This window comes from Passer domesticus, chromosome 6 (genome assembly GCF_036417665.1).
Source record: "Passer domesticus isolate bPasDom1 chromosome 6, bPasDom1.hap1, whole genome shotgun sequence".
NCBI classification, from domain to species: domain Eukaryota; kingdom Metazoa; phylum Chordata; class Aves; order Passeriformes; family Passeridae; genus Passer; species Passer domesticus.
Window position 1 is genome coordinate 43,567,149 of NC_087479.1, and position 18,166 is coordinate 43,585,314.

General features: G+C 41.3%; 1 protein-coding gene and 1 long non-coding RNA gene across 2 annotated transcripts in view; both read right to left on the minus strand.

Moving 5' to 3' along the window:
- LDLRAD3 (low density lipoprotein receptor class A domain containing 3) overlaps positions 1-18,166 on the minus strand; it is a 207,273-nt gene that overhangs the window by 145,646 nt on the left and 43,461 nt on the right. The gene's annotated exons all lie outside the window — the stretch shown is intronic.
- Positions 1,248-9,757, minus strand: LOC135303328 (uncharacterized). The gene is made up of 2 exons (XR_010364793.1): positions 9,580-9,757; positions 1,248-2,215 (listed from the first exon to the last, which is right to left on the minus strand). It is a non-coding gene; the product is annotated as an uncharacterized LOC135303328 (long non-coding RNA).

Below are 18,166 nucleotides of genomic sequence, written 5' to 3' on the forward strand. Positions count from 1 at the left end.
TGTAATTCACCTTACCTGTTGCCTTTTTCATTTAACGTCAGACAGAGAGACTGAATTTTTATAAACAGACACAAACATGTTTCCTTGAATTCTCGAACTCCAGGTCTGTCTTTTCTAGCAGAAAAAAAACCAAAAAACAAAAAAAAAACCCCAAAAAAGCAAACAAACAAAAAAAAACACGCAAAAAAACCCAAAAAGAAAATAAATAAACCTTATCCCACATACATGGACAATTCTCTCCACCCACCAATACAAAGGGCACTGCATGGAAAGAGAGTCCTCCAGAAAACTGTTTTCCATTTACTGCATCAGGGTCAGCATCAGGGTCATGCTGAGGAACCAGCTACCAGAGCCAGCCTGAACACTATCAGCAGCCCCTTCTTTTGCTGGGTAGATGTACTTCTTACACACCTAGTACCCTTGGTATGCTCACAAACCCCTGTGTTCTTGTACACTCCTCTCATGTCCAGTCACTGCATTTCTACATGCTTCTGATGAAAGCTTCAGATTGCTTCTCATTTTAAAAGGTGACAATGAAAATCAAAACACATCATGCATATGAACAAAAAAAAATACCCACAGATGCAAAGTAGGGGCGAATTTTCAAGGACAACCTGTTGATCGTTCAATACATAAAGGTCCCTTTTTGCAATTCATAATGCCATTGAAGAAGGTGAATTTCATTTTTGTTAGTGAAAGTGGCTCCATGTTTATATGTGCTTTAACTACCTCACCCATTTTCAAAAGTCACCATTGCACCATAGGAGCAGAGGGAGTAGTTAATCTTCCACAAATTGCTTCTGGGGCAACAAAACTAGGGACCTTAAAGCAATGTGGTTGGTCAATTCTTTTCTCTTTTAAATTTATATCCCATCATCTCCTAAAGTCCTATCTTTCATTCTGTGCTGCTGGTGTTAGAGCCCCACTGCAGTTCTCAGAAGTGGTCCTCTGCTATTCAGTGCAGTTGGCTTTTGAATGAAACATGAGGTTTTTTAGCACCTCAGGAGGCTGAGCATGCTTAGCAGCCCAGTCCCAGCCTCACACACAAGGACTGCCCTTTAATTCCACTTAAATAAATTCAGTGTTGTTGGTTTTGCCCCTGCTCAAAAGGAGCTTAGTGGGAAAGTCAAAACAGATCTCAGCCAAAGGGAAAAAATAATAAAGCAAGCCCATAAATTAAGTCAAGCTAGTGTATCCTAGGAACAAGAAAGAGCTCATGCAGATGAGGCAAACCATGCCATGCATAGAAAGCAAACCCCCACTGCTGGTCCTCCCTCATGCCATTCCAAAGAAGCAAATCTCTATGTGAAGTGTTTGAGAGCATGCTGGAAAGAGAGGGCCTGGAAAAATAGCTAAGAAATAAATTCCACTATTTGGTGGCATTTATTCCAAAGGAGACAAAGTGTCTTTTGTGAAACATTCCCACCAGAAGCCTTGCAGAGTTTGAACTGCATCTACAGCCTACACTAGTGTTAGACATCAAGTGAGATCTTATTGTCTTTCCTTTTACTATTGAAAATCCAAACAGATTTTAAAAGTCTGACTAATTAACTAGGAGCGAGCTGCATTTTTTCCTAGAATATGAATAAACATAATTATAAAATAAGAAGGTCTATTATCATTGTTATGGCAAAAGGAGTATGACAGAAAGTAAGAGAGGGTAAGGTGCTTAAACACAGTGAGATTATTCCTGACTTCAGGACAATGAGCCCCTACTCATTCACTGTATGAAGTTATATCAAGTCTGTAGAATTGTAAGCTAACTAGAATTTATTAGGTACAGAAGAGATTTTTAGGAGGAAACAAGTGCCTTCCAAAAATCCCTTTTGGCTCTGAAAGGTTTAGAAACCTAACTAATGTAACATCTTTCACAGCTCACAGCTAATAACCTTCATGTTTATTTTCTTCTGAAACTCTGAGAAGTCAATAAAGACCGATCATACTGCCTTAAGCTTTGTGGGAGATGCTGTGGGATTGGAGGGCAAAAGCCAAGTCCAGGCTGATATGCAGATATTGCAGGGCAGGAAGAGTTTCAGCAATGGTCCCTGGAAAAAAGGCACATCAGTGAAAGTGTGTGATTCTTTTCCTTTTTTCTCTCAGGAAGGTTGGTATGTGAAGTGCAAGATGCCCATAAAGTCTCCCTTGCAGCCAAAATCACTGTCTCAGCAGGGTCCATTAGTGGAGGATGCATCATCATCATTGTCTTGCCTTCCTCCTGGGAAGGAGAAATGGAAGGGAAAGGATGAGCTCTGTAAGCAAAACAAAGTAGAGAACGGGAAAGAGCTGAGAGACCAATTAAGCCCTGCACACATGTAGGCTCCCTGCGTGGCAACTGACCTACAAAGGATATTCAGAGCCAACAAAGGGCTGCACATTGAACTGATAGAGCAACCCGATGCAAAAGCAATGCAGCATCAAGCTGTGTTGAGGGGGTGGTTGGCCCTCACATTAACTCTATAATAAAGAGGTGATCAATGCCACAAAAATCAAAACAGATATACTGGCATAAACATTCAGATTCAGCTCCATTGTCTTGTGTGTATTTGGTAATTAACTTTGCAACACTTTACGTGCAAAATGAGAAGGCAGTTTCCAGAAAATTTCTTTTATTTTATTTGCACTTATACAGCTGGGTGAAGCTGGAAGAAAACTTCCCCTGAAAAACCCAGTTCACCTACTACCCCATGGAAGGCAGAGTTTATGCAAGGCCATTGCCACCTTCCAAGTACTGGAGTGTGTTTTGTTCCTTCTCCTCCCACAAACATTCCTGGCTTTTCCTGCTGGGAAAAAGGCAGTGAGTGACAGCTAGGAAGGCACAAAAGAGGCACATGCAGGCTTGAAAACTCACAGTTCTGTGTTTGGCTTGTTTGCAAGTGAGCATCAAAGCGTGTCCCTAGACAGACACATCGCAGTGAGTGAAAGGAGCTCTTTTAAGCATAATAATCTTTTATAGTCTGTCATTTGAGACATAGGTTGAAAAATCATTCATGTGAACTCAGACTATTACACTGTCAATAGCATGCTTTCCAATTTTCCCCTTATTAAGAAACACTTCCACTCCTGCTTCCTCCTCTCAAGCCAGGGATATTAGAAGAATGCACCCTCTGAGACTGTTTACTTCCATGGAAATCTTTAATAAAAATGCAGTGACTGGAAACAGTGAAGATAGAGCAGTCTGAGGAACAGGAAATTTAGAGAGACAAATATGCAGAAGTCCTCAAGATGCTGCCAAGGCAACAATTTCAGGAGGAAAACAATGCTGAGTAACATAATTTCCTCCATTGCAAATCACTCAGCAACCTTGAATTAAGCTCACACCTCTGCTGTCTCTGCACAGTTTCACGAGACAGGAATTAAATCCTTTATCAGCAGGACCAAAAAAACCTCCAAAGAGGTGAATGTTAGAAAGCCACAATTAAAGTCAGGGAGCTGGCAGCTGCCCTGGAATGATTAATGGGCTCACACATCTCCTTATGCCCCAGTTCAGCCATGCTGAGCAAATGTTTGAGAATTTCATAATCTCAGCAGCTCCTTTGCTTTCAAAGGCATGTCCTGACTGTGCAGCAATTTCTTCAAGAGAGAGTTAAAATGAGTTTGGCTTCATCTTTTGCTCACCTCTTGTTTGAAAACATCCATAAAGCTGGGGCATTGCCCAGCTTCCATATACTGAATTGCCATATACACATTTTACACTTGTGAGAAACAATTGCTCACTTTGAAAATTTAAAAAGGTTTATTAAACCTTAACAAAAATACAACAAATGGACTATATAAGGAAAACATTCTCAGTGCTGGGAATTGCCCATTGTGCACACCACATGGCTGGCTCATCTTCAAGATGGATGCTCGGTCTTTTATATCCCTGGGGGGGTTACATCAGCCAGCCCTGGCCCCTCCCAAAGTCTGTCTGTCAACTCTTCTTTGCCATTTATTGGTGGAGACTGTTTTCTTGTAACTCGATTGTAGATCACGTGTTGCCATGCTACACCCCCTAAGCACCAAGCTTTTCCATTCCCAACTGCCCCATGCAAGGAAGGGACACATGCATGCCTTCTTTTTACCTGTCCTAGACAACCCCAGTAACAGTACAGGGGGGAAAAGGGAACTATGGGGAGAATAGGGGACATCAAAACTACAATAACATAACTATACATCACTAAAGCTTTTCTTAACATTCACACAATAGTTATCCCATAATTGCAAAAGCCAATAATCTCATTATGCATCTATAACACAATGAAATAAAGAAAAACTGGACCTTCTAAGAGGCAGATCAGACGGAGAAATGTGTTACCATAAACAAGAAGGACTACCAACACAAGTGGGTGATAGATTAATAATAAAGAATACTGCATTACTGCTGGGAAAAAAATCAGCAGCAAGAAAAATAATAGGAGAAAGGTAGGCACACACAGACACTGTGCATCAATAGGAATCTCCCAGAGTGCACATCCTGGCTTCAGCGGGATGAACCCACGTGTGAATCCATGGACTAGCCTGGCTCCTGTTTGTCTGCAAACACACATGCAGAACTACATGCATCTAGTGCTTAGTTAGGACATGCAGAGAAAAGAAAATGGAAACTAGCAGAAGTAAGGAATATGCCTGTAAAGACAGAGTCCTCGTGAACAACTGAGGAATGGGGTGACCCATACCTTTAGTGCTACAAGTCTAGCTGCAATTTGTACCCTTAAAATAAATTCCTAACGTGTAATGACAAATTAATTTGCTTCTTTAGATGCCTGACTTTGGAGTGATTGTAACATGCTGCTGTCACAGCCCTGGAAGTCAATGCCTCATTCAGCCTATCTCCTACCCTGCAAGAAAGTCCTGCTGGTGAGAGCTGGGTCAGATATCCAGAACCTTTCAGTTCTTAGTCTTTCCTGCAGCTACCAAGTGCTGATGAGCATCACCCAGAGTGCTGATACAATGGCTATGTGCCTAATAATCCACCAGGAACTTTGATGGTAAAAATCAAAAGTTGTCCACCTTTTAGTCCCTTCCAGTCATGTAAGCTGTAGGTAAAACAAGCCAGGTCTCTGTGTGATGATGAAATCCTTCAAAGCAGTTTCCCATAGCACACTGGTCTCATCAAGAAAGTTTTTTATGTGCAGGTTTGAAAATACTAAGACAAGGTGCTGAGGCATCCATCTATCCTACTCTATCCACTCTGTCCTGAAGGTGTCTGGGGACACAAGACACGAAAGACAGACAGCTCTGTCTTGACAGTCTATCTGAGCTTTTTAGCAGATTCATGAGCATGTTAGTAAAGTCCCACATAGCATCCCATGCCTTTTGATGGCTTTTAGTCTACTTCAGTATCCATGCCATGTGTCTCACATCTTCCCCTCAGAGTTGTGTCTTCCTCCTTGATTTTTCCCCTTTTTTGAAACATCTGTGAGGTTAGTTTTGGCATGTTTTGGTCCTTTCCACTGCACTGAATTTCCTCCCAGACCATTTTCTTGTAGTCACTAAACTTCCTGATTTTTATTTTTTTTAAAGTAAATTTCATTTCCTTTCAGGAAGGTAAAGGAAATCTTGCAATTTCAATGAGAATCAATTTTGGCAATCTTTGGTCCATGTCCCTGCACTTCATGGCATCCCATGCCTTTTGATGGCTTTCACTTTGGCAATTTTTTTTTTTTTCAGTATCCATGCGATGTGTCTCATATCTTGCCCTCAAAGTTGTGTCTTCCTCCTTGATTTTTTTTTACCACATCTGTGAGGTGAGTTTTGGCATGTTTTGGTCCTTTACACTGCAATTCATCTAATCTCAGTCCATTTTCATGTACACTCAAAATTTCCCAATTTTTATTTCTTTTCTTCAATTCCATTTTATTTGATCTTATCTCCTTCCAGAGTGTTTTTCAGTCTTTCTTTTCTGTTTTGCAAGATTTTGTTTCCCTTCCCAAAAGGAAATGAAATCTTGCGATTTCAATGTCAATCAATTGGGCAAGGTTTGGCCCATGTTCCATGCACCTGAAGGCATGAAATGCCTTTTGATGGCTTTGACTTTGGTGAAGATTTTTTTTTCCCAGTATTCATGCCATATCTCTCATATCTTCCCCTCAAAGTTTTGTCTTCCTCATTGAGGTTCTTGTTATTTTCTGTTTCTCAAGATTTTGTTTCCCTTCCCAAAAGGAAAGGAAATTTTCTTTATGGAAGGGAAATAAGTCTTGCGATTTGAATCAGGATCACAGCTCTAGGGAGAGGGCAAACACCTTCATTTTCCCTTTCCAGCAAAAGGGACCAAACTGTCAGGAGATCAGCTGACCTCCTAAGGCAAAGAATCAGTGACACAGCTCAGGCTCTGCTGTTCCAGCAAGCAGCTCACTCCTTTTCAGCAATCTTCTGGGCTTAGGAAAGATCAAGACCCCAGAGATATCTTAGTCCCACATGGGTGATCACGTCGGGCTACACCACACCACATTTTGAGTAAGGGACACTCACTCGGTGCACAGAAATTATTGATTGTATTCTCCCCACTCTATTAAAAACCAGCTATATCTATTAACTCTGTGCATAAAGAGGTTTTTATTGCTTTTCCACTTGTGTTGTAGTCACTACTGTTGTAGAAAGCAGATTCAACATGACTCAAATTCATGTTTAGAACACAGAGCTTATTCCAGAATTCTCCTGCATTTCATTTACTATCAGGCTTTATGTTTTTAGCAATGCTACTGATTCAGTTGCCTTTACCTCTCCTTTAAATATGGAGATTTTTATTGCTGCCATATATCTTAAAGGTGGCAGCAGTGCTGCCCAGAGGCTTTGGACATATAATCACTGCTGGCATGACTGCAGCAATAACAAGTGGTACTGAGGCAGCACCTGAGGCTAAAGGGAGGGTTAAGGGCAGTCATGAGGGAAAACTTCAGGCCTGTTGCGAGCACTTGTGGTAAATGGCAACAAAGCAACTCATTGCTCCCCCTGAATGATTACTATTATCTGCCTTCTCATTCACCAGAGGTTTCACACTTGCTTGGAAAAATTCAGATTCTGTCATCTTTCCTGATCACAGTGTCAGGCACGATTTACCAAGGAAGCCAGCTGAATTTCCTCTGAATTCATCCTTATTTTAGTGTCCAGTCAGTTTCAGAGAAAAAAACAAACCAAAACCCACAAATAGCTACATTTCTTCCCATTCTGTAAATGAAATACAATCTCGGTTTCATGCATCACTCACACACCTTTGTGTGAATACATATAATGCACACATGAGCATGCTCCCTGGAAACCAATGATCCCTTTATATAAAAGTACTGAGATGCTATTTTTTCATGCAGGAGCCAGCTGCAGGTATTTTTAAATAGGATAACTTGTTCAACAGTTGAGCAGAAGGGCCCTTATGGATCCAGATCAGGGCCCTGCTGTGTTAAAGCTTCATACACACCAGTCCCTCACTCAGACACCTGACTCATAGCAAGCAGCCCAGAGAAGAAGCCTGAAAGGGCAATAGACAAAAAGGCAACTTCCATTTCACAGCATTTGTAGTCAAAGGCAGAGTTGCCTTTGGATAAAATTTCTAATTTCAGCTGTCTGTAGCTCACTCTGATGCCAGTGGAGCAGGGATGACTAAGAGGGATGCATGCTCCTTGGCTACGGCAGCTTATTTTTCGTTTGTTCAGTTTCCTTTCTATCTGTGTTGAAATAATAGACTGTGGACTAGAAATGTCCTCCATTTAGCAGTTGTTTTAGCATGAAGTTTTGGCAGAAGAAGTGCTAAGGCGGCAACATTTCAGTCTCCACAGCTGAAACAGACTGCAATTGTTAACTGGGGTCTGGAGATGGGACTCTGGTGTCCAAAGACCCCATCCTGAACATCCCTCCTTGGCTTTTTCTGCTGTTGGCTATTCACCAGTACAAAGGATCATAGGCAACCTGACTTCCAGAGCCACTTTTCATTTAGAAGGATGTCCTTGGGTGACATTATGATGCTTGTATCCCCAGTCATCTGTTCTGTTTATGCTGAATATTATGTCCTGTGCCTTCAAGACTGGCTCTGAAAAGCAAAGTTTTGTTTTGTTATCAGCCTGCTCATTCCCCCACAGTTGGTGGGACATAGAGATGGGGTAGTACATAGGGCTGCTTTTGCTTTTTCCTCTTGCTTTCACTTTGTTTTTGCTTTTGCTTGTTAGTTAGATCAGCTAGGCAGTCCAAAATTTCCCTGGACTGTTTTTCTTTCCCTTCTCTTGGAACCACTCAAGCCTGCTCCGGATTGGGACTCTTGGGAAACACCAAGAGTTTGCACTTTGTGGCCTGCAGCAGCCATTGCCAGCACTGGAGGGACCGATAACAGAGCAACCACTCCCAGGAGAGACACTCTAAATCTGTAATCTCTTCAGGGCAGTAAAAGAGTTTTGTCATCCAGTATTGCTCATTTCATGTGCTGGGGGATGCTGTGCCTGTTAAATAAACAGGTTCTTTCCACTTCTCTCTGAGGAATCCATCCCGAACTGGTTGCAGGGAGGAGCCATGTGAGTTTGCTTTCTGGAGGGGCCCCCTTGGAGGTTTTCTCCCAAATTCGCCCTAAACCAGGACAAAGGAAAACCTCACACCACCTCAGTGGTGGTCTCTCCTAAACCAGGTTTTGTTAACATTTACTTGCCTTAAGAGGTAAGGGGCTGTGCAGAAAAAGCAGCAGAGATTGCGAGTGCCTACCAAACACACCTGCATTAGCCTAAACCAGCAACTTATTTCACCACATTTTCCTTATTTTCATTTGGAAACAAATTACAAAAATATTTACTTTGGCAAAAAGACAACACAAAACACTGCAGCAAAAAAATAAGACAAAACATGAAAAACATATTAAAGTCACTTGGAGCAGCAGTTACAGCATGGTAGCCTCTTATTAAGGAAAGAAGAAGTGACACACTGCACCCATACCTATTTTTTACATCAGCATGTGTGCTCATGTAAGACCTTGAATTGTCTGATGAATGTCTTTGGTTTATAAACATATCTTATTTCTTTTCTTCCCTGCTCTTTCACTCCAGGTCTCTAAAAACTATAGGACCAAAAGACAATTACCTCTCATGGCTTTATTTCATTCTTGAGAATATAGATTAGAAGCAGCAAGCCAAGGAGACCTTGGGATAATTTTAATTGCCTGCAGTTCCTTTTGGAAAAGGGGAGAATAGATATGCAAGGTCCTTGATGAAAGACAGATGGGTGACAAAAGCTTCCCTCATTGTAAGCAGACGCAGCAGAAACAGGCATGTGGCAGCACTTATTGGAGCACACACACAATTATACCATCTCCTCATAAAAACAGACAATCTTAGAGGCTCCTCACAGCTGGACAGTAAGTTTTTGGGATAAGACTATGAGATGCATGCAGATATAACAAAATGAATTACAACTGGACAATGAGAAAAGAGGGGATGAAAAAAGTCAAAGTCCCCAAATTACTCATTTCATTGGTTCAGCAGACATGCTCACACTCCTGCAATAACATGTCAGGACTCATCCCCACACAGGCCACCAATTGCTGGCATCAGTGCTTGGCACCAATCAATGGTGGATGGAAACTGACTATCATCACCAGTTTGTTATCATCCTCTAAAACTTTCATACCTTCTCTCTGTGAGTTCCCACGGGCAGCTTCTCGCAACACTGACTCCTTTTCTGTTTCTTCAGTTGCCTCTTTCCTGTCCTTTGCACAACTGCCTAACCCTTACTGTCCCTCACACAGCCACCTGACCCTTCCTTCTGCACAGACAACAACTCCAGCTCTTCTCTCAACCAGCTAACCCACTCTTTTGTAACACTCATTCTTATTGGACATAGCTGTGCCCTATTAAGGGCAGGGCTGTTCCTATTCTGTGGTAATTAGTACAGCTGCAACTCCTCAAGGGTGAGATTGCCTTCAGCACTATCTCTATTCTCCTACAATCCATCCTCCCACAATAATGCACCTCCAGCTTGGCCAGGAGGAATTTTTCCTGTGTCACAAGGCATCTACACTTTGCCTTGTGCTGTGTCTGCTAGAACTTGTTTCTTACTGTTATCTAGATTTGCACCTCACTGACAACCAGAAGGATGTCACAGACACCTTTCATACAAATCACAGAAATAAATCAGAGCTAACAGGCTATCTTTTAGAGGGAACCATGGTTTCTCATTTTAATCTGACACTGTCTTATGCAGCCAACCTCTTGTTCATTGTCCTGAAGTTTACAAAGATCTGTAAAGCCCTGTTCCCCTGGGGTCTGGTTAACCCCTTACATTGTTTGCATTAGATTGGTTACTTATTTGTGTGTGCCTTTGTGGGTCTGTTCCACCTTTAGTGTGCTGCTGAAGAAGAGGAGTTGCCCACTGAAGAAGGACAAAGAGGAAGCCAGAGTTGTTGAGAGTTCAGTTTGACAGGTTGGCACACACACCATTCAAGAGCTGTAACTATTCTCTACCAAAATTGTCACTGCTGCTAAGACAAGAAACGCTTCCTTTGAGTGAAGTTTTAGGTAAAAAAAGCAAAGTATAGAGATCAATATTTTGTGACACCATGACTTTTGAAATTTAGTTACACCCTGAAGGGCTGGTAGTTCAGAGATACTTGCTCAAGTGGGCTCAGTGGTGCTTGTGTAAACCAAGGGTACTGCTTCTCCTTTGGGTGCTGCTTCACCAAGCACATGAGGTCAGTTGGCTGACTCTTCTTTTGGATTGCCAAGGAAAAAAAATTACTTATTGTTTGATTTATAATTAAAAATATTTTATAAATTCATGAAAGAGCAAACAGGTTCACTGTTCTAAGAAGAAGTAGTCATATAGTGTCATGGTTAAGTTTTTAAAGAAAGGAGGACACCAACAAAGATATTTGACAGCTCTGAAAAAGGAACAAGGAAAGTAAATTATATAGGAATACTAATGGTTTTACAGGAGACGTTTCAGCCTCACAAAGTCTTTGCAACTCTCTAGTGAGATTTCTGGACTGCTCCTCGTGGATCAGCATTGAGAACATACCCAAGTGGTGCTTCATCACAGCAAGCAGCTGAAATAGGAAGCACATGGCAATAGACTGAGGAGGCAATAAAATTTTGCTCAGAAAAAGGACAAATATTCTAAGAAATTGAGAAATTGTATTCAAACTACTTACAGGAAAAAAAGAAACAAAACATAGATATTCACAGGAAGCGATTTTTATCCTATTTGGCTGCTTTTGATGCAAATTGAACATAAGATCCAGTGTACTGAAACTACACTTTCCAAAATGGGACTAGGGCAGGAATGCTGTGCCCTATAATTTGATTAATACACAGACAGAAAGCAGCAAGCTGGATGTTTGCTTTTATTAACTCCTTAAGTGAGCTCAAACTTCTGTAGTTTCAGTATACTCCTAGAACTGCTGGGACATTCAGAGTCATGGAGAGCAATTTTTATGATCCAGGACTTATGAACCCAGACCCTGGTCCACAGCAAAAGGCCATGAATGTGTCACTGCCTAAGAGCTGTCAAGACACTGAAAGAGCAGGACTCTACCCCAGCATGTAAAGTGGCCAACACAGCTTTGCACTCTCCTGTGCACTGTGATCCAAGCTATGGAAACCAGCTCCAACCTCAGTGGACAATGCACCAATAGCATGGCTCATTAATAATAGTTGATAATATGAAGGAAACAGTGTCTCCTAAATATTACAAACCACTAAACTGAGGCTGGATCAGGAGAAATTGAGAGGAAGTGATTCATTTTCCCAGGGAACACAGGCTTATGAAAAACCTCTAGACATCACAGGACTGGGAACGTTGGCTTCCCAACAGTGCTACAGGGCATCATTACAGGATGAAGTGTCCAAATAGTGACAGTAGGGATGAAATGTCAACTGCTCTGCACACAGAAAGCAGCCTCAGATGGGCTTGCTAAGGAGCTGTTAAAAGTTTTTGGAAGTCACCTTACAGGGAAATATGAAAGCAGGCTGGAACTGGATTTGTACTGCTGGTGTTCACTGTTCAAGGGAACCAGAGGGGACAAAAGTAAACAGAAGCCCACATTTCTGTTTTTAATGCTGATACTTTTAAAATTATTTGTTACTGTTTCTGTAAGTTAAATAGATGTTGCAGGTAAAGCTCTGCAGTCAATATGGGTGCTAGAGCCTTTTGTATTAAGATTGGCTACCATCTTTTCAAAGTATTTACAAAATATTGCTGAACAGTCAGACCTCTCACGTCTTTCCTATCTGTGTTCTGTGAACCACTACAGGCATTGTAATGCAAATTGTACAATATGTCTATACTTGATTCTTTCCATATTGTCACCACATCTGACAAGACACGTGATTTCAGAGCCAGTGAAAGCCATCATTCCTCCCACACAACTGCTGCAGGAGTGTTCTTAGTTATTTGCATCAGAGCTGTAACAGGACAAGGAACACTGCCACATCTAACAGTGTGGAACACCTTTTGTGGCACTCTCAACAGCAGAATGATCTTGTAAGGGCCAGTTCCCTTTAAAACAGGCCAACTTCCAGCACAAGCATGAAAGCCTTTAGTTCATATCACAGATGTAGGTAAAAATCCAAAAGTAAAGATGAGAGACCAGAACAGTCCCCACAAGGCCCCCAGCAGCACCACTGCCCCACCCGTTCCCGCAGTGGCTGTTCCTGCTCACAGCACTGTGGGGCATTTCACCACAGTGGGTTCCAATTCATTCTTGCTGCCTGACAGACGTGACCTGCGAGAAGCAGCTGACAAGCAGTCAGTTCATTGCCCCATGAAAGACTCAGTCACTCAGTCACTGCCATTCAAGCTTGATTTTTCATAAGAACAAGAATGTGCTGTTCCAAATGTTGCACTCACCATCTTGGAATGATGCCTTTAACCAGGGGCACTGGGGCCAGCTGAAAAATGCATTATTACACAAGACACTGTCTTTGTCCATTTCTACAGTTTAAGGGAATGATGCAGACACTCAGCCAATGGACTGCTCAATACTGTTGTTTCTGTAATATCCAGGACCCTGCTAGATTTCTAGAATAGAGACATGACCAAACTGTTCTTCTGAAATAGATTCATTCTTCCTTGATTCATCAAAATGGTGCAAGTGACAGTGCAGGAGATGATGCTGTGCCTGCAGTGGGTGAGAAGTCATGGCTTATGGTAAACAAAGATGCATTAAAGCAAGGCTGTACTTAAAAATGGCAAGAGAAGCATGACTTGAGAACATTATTTCTTTGAGTTGTTGATTTTTATCTCAAAATTATTTTTGTTTGGAAGTTCTTTACCTAGAAATGTGATTGGTTGCTAAATCATAAATATTTGGCGTTCGTCCCAGGAACAATCCCCTGACTTCCTCAGATCAGAAAATTATTTAGGCTGCACTTGGCTCATGCTGAAGCACTTCTTTTTATAAAACTGAACACCTACAAATTATATTATAGCAATTATAAATATACCCCTTAACAAGTGAGAAGCTGAGGAATTTCATGATGCAATCTGATAACTAGACAGATGGGAAATTACAGAAAGAGGAAAAAAGAAGATAAAAAAAAATCCACATAATTAAGATGGTGAGATGAACCCTTAGAGCACATATAGCACTCACCAAAACCACATCATGCACTCTGATGCACTGGCTCATCACATATCCATTTCCCTAGAGAGAACTGAGTAGTGATTGATCATATATTCAAGAGCTTTTACAAGATTTCAAAGGATGCTTTCATTAGAAAGACTGCTGTAAACCTGTTGTTTAATTGCTGCCAGGTAGATTCCTACCTGCTGGCACACTCCCCTCACCTGCTTCACCAAATATCTCCTCAGCCAAATCTCTCCTCTCACCTCAAGCTCTCGAAGTGCCAAATGTGGTCAAACCATATCACATAACATAGCACAAGTGTGCAGTGTTTCCTACTATATATGTGTAAAACTGAGATTTGCAGGGACACGGGATAACTCCATTCACTCTTCACTCATCATGGGATAAAATGAACAACCCAGGATGCAAAGACTCCCTCTGAACCATCCAAACTCTATTTCCATCCTTCACAGGTAAATACATTCTGTAGGCTCCATCTTAAACTAATCATATTTTCACCTTTGTTTTTTGTCAGGAACAATATTGTCCTGTTCCAAATTCTCTAAGTTGAAGTCTATTTCAGAGCCTCACTTTTCCTATAGTTAAAAACTTTCTTCTAATTAGCTAGCCTGAATGTATTCCTCAATAATCTATGCCCTGCTGTTCTTGTGCCAAGACTGTCTGTTAGTATATTATTCTTTCCAACACAAAGGGCAAACCCCTGTTGCCTCTTTGCTATCACTTTACTGTGTGACACAAATCTTCTCCCTTTGTATTACCTTTTCCTTAAAGCAAACCATCAGTGAAGACACTTCCAAGTTCATCCTTCTTGAATATGAGTGACCAGAACAGCACTCTTGATTCCAAGTACATAACAGATGTAAAGCTCCTCTCTGTCAACTGCACAGGGAGGATTGCATTTACCCTTTCCCCAGCTGCATCACATAGATTGGCATCTTATGCTGCAAAATACTGTACAGGTTTTCAAAAAAACATATTGTACAATTAACTCAACCCTTTACTGCAATAAAATAATTGAATTTCTAGACAAAACAAATGCTGCTAGTCTTATCTGGACCAAGCCGCAAGCACTAGTGCCTCACTCCTCTCTAAGTTATGAATCCATTTTCCAGCAAAGCAGATTATGTTTAATCCTTAGGTGAATAACCTTGTACTTGGTACCATGCCATTTTACAACATTTCTACTGCATAATCTTCAAGGTCATCCAATTCTTCTTGCACAGTATCTTGATCTTCCTTTTATCGATGTGTCTCACAACTTCATGTCAGTAACATAAAGCTATTCCATTAACTCTCTCTACTTTTTGAGCCAAAGTCACTAATAAAAATATTAAGTAAGATTGGTCCCCAAACCATTCCCTGATAAAGTATCAATAACCTCCCTCCAACCTTCCTATCACTTCCTGGCATCTCCTTGTTACTCATGTGCTTCTGCTACTTTCTAATCCACATCCTCTCCAGTTCCTCCAACTCCCTGTGAATTGTGGCTTCAAATAATTTCTGTTTATTGCATTTCTTTGCCAAGATGATCAGTTATTTCATTACTTTAAGGTATCGTATAAATTTGGCAAAATCTCTGAAAACCTGATGTTGTATTTATTTGGTCACTTGCCGAGGAGAACAACTTTGGCACAGGCACATCGTGCAGCAGAGCAGGGAATTGCAGCAAACCAGGCAACTTTTTGGAGCCAGGGGAGCCACAGAGAGTGCCAGCACCTGGGAAGGGCTGCAGAGGTGTAGGTAGGATTGGGAGAGACAGTGGATGCCTCTGGTGCCACATTAAGTAATCCTGGGAACTGCTGGTGAATGGAGCAGGCAAATAGGGCATGGCACAGCAGTTCATAGCTAGGGTGCCTCTCCACAGGAAGGCATTCCACTGGTCCAGTGGGAGAATCAAGATGCACACTACTCAGCAACTGGTCAGTCCTTGTGGGTCTCTTCCAAATCAGGATAATCTTTAATTTTTTCCTACTTTGCATTCATTCTTGATTGTTCTCTGCTTCCCAAATTGATCTATAGTAGTGAATATGAGCTGAGGTTAGATTAGTATGTCTGCCTATCCATGAGATGTCCTGTTGTTTAGTCAAATGGGGTAAATTCAGATTTCACATGTTTATTTAAAAAACCCACAAAATTCTTTCTTTGACACCAGGACTTCATGTACAAATTGTAGCAGGATTCTGGGAAAGATATAACCAACCCCTCAGGCATGTCCATGAAGTCTCAAAATTCCTCACCGCCTTGAATGAGGTAGCTGTTTTTCCTTCAGCTCTCTCAGAGGTACTGTCACCTCTCTTTTGTCCACTCCCAGTAGGGAACAAAGGTGGAAAAGTATTGGCTTGATCAGGTCCAACAAAATAATTTTTTTTGGAACAGAAAGGCAGAGCAGTTTCTTAGTTTTGGAGCTCCACTGATGTTACATTTAATTGTAACCCACCTTTATTGCACAGTACATCTTCTCCCATCCTCCCTACTCTTTCCTCACTTTGTAATTATTTGATTGCAAAATCTTTTTTCTATTTGCTTTATTTGCCTTTGCATTGAGTTCAGTTCAAGCTGATTTTTGACAGTTCTTTCTCTCTAGGGAGACATGTGAAATTTTCCTCTTAGTTTTGAACTTTTGTGCTTACTTAAGCTACATCATTTATTTAGACCTAGGGCCTAAAAATTCAATTTATGCTTTTTAGAACTTTTTAATGTCAAAAGTGGGAGTCACCCTTGGGATAAGAGTAATGTGAAGGCTGAGACTGTCCAACAATCATGTTCACTGTAGTTTAAGCATCCATCCTGAATAAGATTTTTCTAACTTACATGACCTGAAGACTGAGAAGAACAGGCGAAACTCACAGAACAAATCTCATTCATGTTGCTTCACTCCTCATTAGATACCACATTCTGATATTGTTTCAGTCTTTGAGACTGAACAGTTGATTGTCTGCATAATTAATTCTTCCACTTCCTCTCAGTGATGAAGGGGGAGCACCATGAATATCTGATAAGTTGTACGTTGGCTCACATTGAAAATGGGAATGCCTCCCAGGATCCCACATAATAAGCAGCAATAATAAAAGATGACAAGGATCAGGAACACTTTTTTCTACTAAATACATATTGGAAGATTTAGGAAGACTAGAAGACAAATGGTTACAGTTTTTTCTTGATCACTAGCTCTGCTTAAATGTGTGGGAGCTCCCACCCAATACCATGACTCATTAGCAAATTCCCATTCCAGAAACACTGGACAAAATGGACAAAGAGGTATTTATGTCAAAGTGAATCCCTGTCCTCAGAGGGCTTCTGACACCACATTGCACTGGAGCCATGAGGCCCCCATTTAGCCAGGGAGCCTTAGACAGGCCCTATGACTGCTGTGAGGGGCTCCCATACAAACCTGAGCTCTGGCAGCTCTCCATCACTTCCAGTGGGCAGCAGATCCAAGGGCAGAGTCACTGTCTTGTACCTTGTAGTGTCCCAGGCTCTCAACTGGCTCATCTTCAGGCTCATTCACTAGAACAGTGAATTTAGTGGAGATTATTTTGTAATAACAAATGTCTCTTCCAAAAACTCAGTTTATAGAGTAACAAAGGCAGAAAAACTGAGCAGTACTTTTTTCCATTATTAAGTATCCAGGAAGTGTATTTAAGAAATGAGGAAATGGAAGAGCATTTATATCTAAATGAAGGATAGAATTCCTCCTCTCATGCGCCCTCAGAAGAGTAGAGGAAATGTGCCACAGAGACATCTGGACATTTTTCAGGATTTGAGTGCTTTCCATTTGGGACCATAAATAAAAAAGTAGCACTGCAATTTATAGACCAGACAATAAAATTACCTACCCCCAGAATCCATTAGATGCCCGAACAGAAAAAAGTACAGTTTCACTTTTAATAATTATTGATCAAAATTGAGCTGCATTTAGATGTGACAGTAGCTAGGACGGAATTGGTAGTATGCCTGCAGATCAGCCAAATAGAGCAACACAAATGGCACATCCAACAGGAAGTACTGACACGTGTGCAGGCACAAAGCTGAGATGCAGCAAGTTGACCCAGGCCTCATCCCGTTGCCCATGTGTCCACCAGAGCCCTGCCCAAGTGTCCCAGGAGACAGCTGTTCCATGCCTGCTGCAGGAACTAGCTATGCTTCTCAGAAGACACATGCACTCCAACAGAGCTAGAAAAAGCAGCTGACAGTGAAACTCTGACAAGAGCCTACTGTTATACTGGCCAAAGCCAAACATTTGTCCAAAAACCCAAACAAAGCAAACCAAAATTCCCACTGTGGTCAAGTGGACTCTTGTATATAAACATGGCTAACCAAGGTCTTTGAAACAGTGACTCTTCTCTTAAACCTCTGACTCATTTCTGGAAGCACTTCTACTATTAATACTAATGTATTAGAGTTAATATTACTATTAAAACTGATGTTTCAGAAGCTACCTGGGCAATATGGATAGTATGGATGCCCGTAGACTTCTATTTTTAATGAGAACTCAGCATCCAGATGTCTTAAAACACTTCTTTGTTCTCACACAGCACATAAACCCCCTTCCTTGATAATATACCATAACTCAGTGGCAAAATCCTGACACAGGGACCAGCGTAGTGACCTCCCTCTGAAGCAAAAAGGTTT